This window comes from Crocodylus siamensis, chromosome 1 (assembly GCF_052110815.1).
Source record: "Crocodylus siamensis isolate JL-2025a chromosome 1, ASM5211081v1, whole genome shotgun sequence".
In the NCBI taxonomy this organism is placed as follows: domain Eukaryota; kingdom Metazoa; phylum Chordata; order Crocodylia; family Crocodylidae; genus Crocodylus; species Crocodylus siamensis.
Window position 1 is genome coordinate 63,046,228 of NC_143395.1, and position 6,000 is coordinate 63,052,227.

A 6,000-nucleotide genomic window follows, 5' to 3' on the forward strand; every position below is an offset into this window, starting at 1 on the left:
AAATGCCAATGCCATGTGGCAGCTGATCATAGATAAGCATCTTGTTGATCACAAGAAAGATGGAAAACAAAAAGTGGTCCACTCACACAGCCCTGATTGATGCCAGTTTTCACCATATTGTCACCATTTTTTAAAAGGAAGATAAGTCTGACAGGAAACTATAGATGTATTGCCCTCCTCTCCATCGCTGGGAAGATTCTTGATAGAACTCTGATGAACTGACTGTTCCTTCTTGCTGAGGAAATCCTTCCCAAGTCTCAGTGTGGCTTCAGTTCATTAAGAGGCATCACAGACATGATTTTTACAGCCTGGTAGATCCAGGAAAAATGTGAGAACATCAGGAACTGTACATGGCCTTTACTGATTTGACCAAAGCCTTCTACTCTGTCAATCATGAGGCTTTGTGAAAGTTGTTATCAAAGTTCAGCTGCCCAGGAAAAATATATCACCATCCTAAAACTCCTTCATGACTAGATGACTGCCTCCATCCTATGCAGAGGCTCCACTACATATAATATAATATATACCTACACATAATATAGGTATATATAGGCTCCTAATATATAGGCAACATCAAGCTGTACTTAGCCTTATTGTCCTTATGTTTGTATGCATATTAAAAAGGGCCAGGATTGCACAATATGATAGTGATTTTCAAGCAATAACCAATGATTTTTTTTGCCATCTAGGATAAACCTAAAGCTTAAATGGCTGAAGAATAGTAATTGCTAAGAATTACAATGTCACATGAGTTGTTTACTCCTCCACTTTGTGGACCTGCTTTGAGGCAAATGAACCAGGCCCCTTCCAGACCATGATGAATTTACATTTTTAAAAGGAAGGGGCTGTAAGAATAACACCTGGCTATTGTGGAGGAAGGATTTCCTCAGCAAGAGGGAGCAGTCAGTTTAGCAGAATTCCAGCAAAGATCTTCCCAGCCAGACTGGCTGACCTGCTCAACCGGGCTTAAAACTAAGCCCACCAGGGAATGTGGGGACTACCACCACAGCAAGGCTGCTGGGCAACTTTTGCGAATCCAGCAGGCTAAGGCACTCAAGGGAATAAAGCCCTACCACAGTCCTGGAGCGATGTGTAGTGAAGACTAGGGCCTCCAATGGAACACTTACGTGCCTGTATACCAATGCCAGGAGCTTGGGGAACAAACAGGAGAAACTGGTCCTCTGCTAAATAAGAATGACTATGATCTCATAGGGATAACGGAGACCTGGTGGGACTCCACCTATGACTGGGCCACAGGTATAGATGGCTATAACTTGTACACAAGAGATCATGTAGACAAAAGAGGCAAGGGTGTAACTCTCTATGTCAAGGAAAGCTACACGTCCCTGCAAGGTGACACTGGCATCCAGGGTGGATGACTGGAGATATACATGGCACAGGGGACACAATGGTAAGAGTCTACTACAGACCTCCTAATCAGGATCAAGAGCTTGACCAGGAATTCACCAAGGAACTGGCTGAGGCTGCATGCTCCCAGTGCACGGTTATCATGGGAGACTTCAACCCAGACATCTTGTGGGAAGAGCACTCAGCCAAATCCAAATGGTCACAAAACTCCTCATGTGCGTGGCCGAGCTGTATCTGACTCAAGAAGTCTATGGACCGACAAGAGGCAAAGCACTGCTTGACCTGGTACTGGCAGTAGGGGATCATCTAATCAGCAACCTAATGATCAAAGGGAATCTGGGAAACAGTGACCATAAGCTGATCACCTTCACTATTCACCAAAAAGCTGGCAAGTCAGTCAGCAATGCAGAAGTCCTCGACTTCAGGAAAGCTGACCTTGACAACCTCAGGAGACTTATTGGGGAGGCCCTAAGGGACCATTACCCAAAGGGGAGGGGGCTCAGGATGAGTGGCTGCTCCTCAAGGGAGCAATCTTGAAAGAACAAGCAATGTCTATCCCATCTCGGAGGAAAGGCAGCAAAAGCGCACAGCAGTCCCCTTGGCTCTGCAGGGAACTTGTGGACCTCCTGTGCCTAAAAAGAAAGACCTATAAAGGATGGAAGACCAGAACCACCTCAAAGGAGGAGTACTCGGCACTGGTCCAGACCTGTAGGGAGCAAACCAAGGAAAGCCAAGGCTGAGACTGAACTCCAACTGGCTACACATACAAAGACAATAAAAAGTCCTTTTTTAGATATGTGGGGTGCTGGAGGAAAAGCAAGGGTAACACTGGACCCCTGCTAAACCATATAGGACAACTGGCAACCAACACGCAGGAAAATGCCAACCTGATTAATGGGTATTTTGTGTCAGTTTTTTTCACCAGTCCCAAGGGATGGCTCTGCTCAATATGGTACAGGACACCCAGGGTGAGAGAGAATTGTTACATTTCATCAATGTAGCCCATGTGAAGGAACACCTTGAGAGGCTGGACACTTTCAAGTCAGCTGGCCCAGACAGGTTACACCCCAGGGTACTTAAGGAGCTGGCAGGCATCATAGCTCAGCCACTGGCACAGATCTTTGAGAACTCATGGCACTCAGGTGAAGTGCCCGATGATTGGAAGAAGACCAATGTGATGACTATCTTCAAGAAAAGGAGGAAAGTAGATCCAGGGAACTACAGGCTTATCAGCCTGACCTCTATCCTGGGGAAGATCTTGGAAAAAATTATCAAAGAGACCATTCTTGACAAACTGGCTGATGGCAACATACTGGGGGATAACCAGCCTCGATTGTTGCAGGTAGGTCTTGCCTGACCAATTTCATCTCCTTCTACAACCAGATGACCTATCATGTGGACAAGGGAAAAGAGATTGACATCATATATCTTGATTTTTAAAAAGCCTTTGATCTGGTGTCCCAGGATCATCTCACGGAAAAAATGGCCAACTGTAGCCTCGTCTACATCACATTCTGATGGCTGGGGAATTAGCTCTGAGGTTGGACCCAGAGGAGTGGTAATAGACAGAAGTAAATCATCATTTTGCACAATGACCAGTGGGGTCCCCCAAGGCTCCATCCTTGGCCCTATACTCTTTAACACCTTTATTAATGATGTAGACATTGATATCAGAAGCAGACTGGACAAGTTTGCCTATGACACCAAACTTTGGGGTTAAGCGTCCACACCTGAGCATTGGATGATGATCCAGGATGACCTTGACAGGCTCACAAATGGCAGACAAAAACCTGATGGCACTCAACACTAAAAAAAAATACAAGGTGCTCCATCTGGGGGAAAAAACCCACAGTGCACTTATAGGCTCGGCAGTGCTATGCTTGCTAGCAACACAGCTGAAAGGGTCTTGGGGGTCATGATTGATCACAAGATGAATAATGAGCCACCAGTGCAATGTCATAGCTGGTGAAGTGAGAAAAACTCTGTCTTGCATGCAGAGATGCTTCTCCAGCAAATCCTAGGATGTCATCCTCCTGTTATACTCAGCCTTGGTGAGGCCACAGCTGAAGTACTACTTCCAATTCTGGACTCCACAATTTTAAAAAGATGTGGAGAAGCTTGAGAGAGTCCAGAGGAGAACCACACACATGATCAGAGGGCAGGAGAACAGGCCTTATGATGAGAGCTATGGGACTCTTTAGCCTGGAAAAGCACAGGCTCAGAGGGGACCTGGTGGCTGCCTATAAGTATATAAGGGGTGTACATCAGGATCTGAGGGAATGCCTGTTCACCAGAGTGTCCCATGGGATGACAAGATCAAATGGTCACAAATTCCTCCAAGACCATTTCAGACTGGACATAAGGAAGAATTTCTTTACTGTCCAAGCCCCCAAGGCCTGGAACAGACTGACTCCAGAGGTAGTAGAGATACCTACCCTGGACTCCTTTAAGAGACATTTGGACATTTATCCTGCTCGGATCCTTTGACCCCAGCTGACGTCCTGCCCCTGGGGCAGGGGGCTGGACTTGATGATCTTCCAAGGTCCTTTCCAGCCCTAATGTCTATGAAAATCTATGAAAGGATATTTCTCAGAGTGGAAAACTACAGTATTATTAGGATATTGGATTAGCAATTTTCATGTCTGAAAGGATGCAAATATTCTTCTCATCTTAATTAAATCAGGAAAGACTTCTGCTCAGGTAAACACATTCACCCTTTGGGGGTGCATAGTGGGGGCTCCCTGAAAAATCCAGTGGGTGATAAGAAACTATATTTAAAGCTTTCCCTCCAGAGGAAGGTTTTTGTGCCTATGCTTACTGTGGTGGGCCAGTAGGGGGCGCTCCTGCATTGAGCCACCCACCTCACTACACCCAACAACCTTCCAGGCTCCAAGTGCCTCCCTGGGGGTGCCTAACATCTGGCTGACCCCCTTCCTGGAACATACCCACTAGCCTGGGGGTTCCACTGCCACCATCCAGGGCTGGGCTTGATTCTGGCTCTGCGCACCATGGGAAACACAGGCCTAGTAGCCTTCAAGGGTACTTGATTCACTTCAAGAACTTGGGATGCTTCCCTCAGTCAGAAGCACAAGTAGTGATCTCCCTTAGTCAGCCAAACCAAGGGGACCCTAAGGCATAATCTAGATCCACTCCAAATAAGTCTCCCACACTAGGTACAAAGAAGAACTTTATTGGTTACAAGGGGTAGGGTTGGACTAGGGTACAGGGTAGAGCAATAATCAGAGAAATCCCATAGAGCAAACTCCCATGGCTAGGTAGCCTTTGATTATACATCTTTTTGATTACTGCAGGCTATATATCTAGTTAGATCTCAGGTAGCTTACTCACAAGTATCATCCTGAGGCAGTTGGAGATTCCCTCTGGAGGCAGGGAGTTCCTTGATTATGAGTTTTGAGAGAGAGAGCAAGTTTCAGATGGTCCAGCTCTTCTCTCTCTCTCTCTCTGAGTCTTCCTCATGGATGCTGCCCCCTTCCTCTGGGTAGTCCTTAACTTATATGGCCCTTGTGACCTCATTTACCTGGTCCAATGGAGGCCAGCACCTGTTGGCTGTCAGCCAACCAATTTGAAATGCATCGCTAGTTGCTGGGCAGACTGGCAGTTCCTAGCTCCCCAGGGAGCAAGCCCCTCACCCAGGTATGTGATGCCAGTCACGTAGGCAGAGGGAGCAGGTTTCCCCCCCTCCCTCAGGAATGTAGCCAGCTCAGATTACCTAAAGAGATAGGGTAAGGTGTGTATCCTCTGCTGGTCCCATCCTAACCAAATTGTCACAGAGCAGAGTTTTTGGGGAAAAACAGAGGTGGCCTTCTGCCACACTTACCTGGCAAGGGAAACACTGTGACCACTGAGGTGGTCTTCCTAGTCACACTCAGGGAAGACCACTCTCCTGGCACAAAGATAATACCTGCCAAGGTAATGTACTTCCCACTTAGCTGCTGAAGTGGAAAGGTCTTGGCTTTTTGCACACTTTATGGAAAGGGGAGACTCCTCCCTAGGTTGCTCCTGCAGCCATATGGCTGAGAGCAAGCAAAACTTGGGGGCATCCAAACCCCAAGCCTCCAGGCTTGGGCCTGCAAGTAGGATGCCTGCCAAAGGATTTGGAAACATCTGAAGCCCCAGATGGGGGTGGAGGATGTTTGCCAGTAGTAGGGCCACTTATGGTTCTGGACTGCCTTGCAGATTTGGAATTTGATTTGGCTAATTTGGCTTGCAATACAGAAAATTTAAATAAAGAAAGACAGAAAGAACGAATCTCTAGTCTTCCTGGGTACAGAGAAGACTATGGGCCTCAGCCAGCATACTAAATAAAGCAGGCTGGCAGGCAAAATTGCAGGAGGTCCTGACAGAAAGGTCAGATGCAAAGGCTGCCCTCTAATCTATTGAGCCAAATAGAAGCTACATTCTTGAATTTAAGATGTAGAATAGGAACAGTTTATTGTTCTGATAATTTCTTTTGTTTGTTTATTCTTATATCTCTTGTATCTCAACATATGGCTACTGCTTTCTTATGCTTGCTCTTGTTTTCATAAGAAATCTTTGTCATCTTTTATAACTGACTTATTTTCAGCAAAAACTGCAATTCCAGAGCACTTGACCTGACCATAAAGGCAGGCC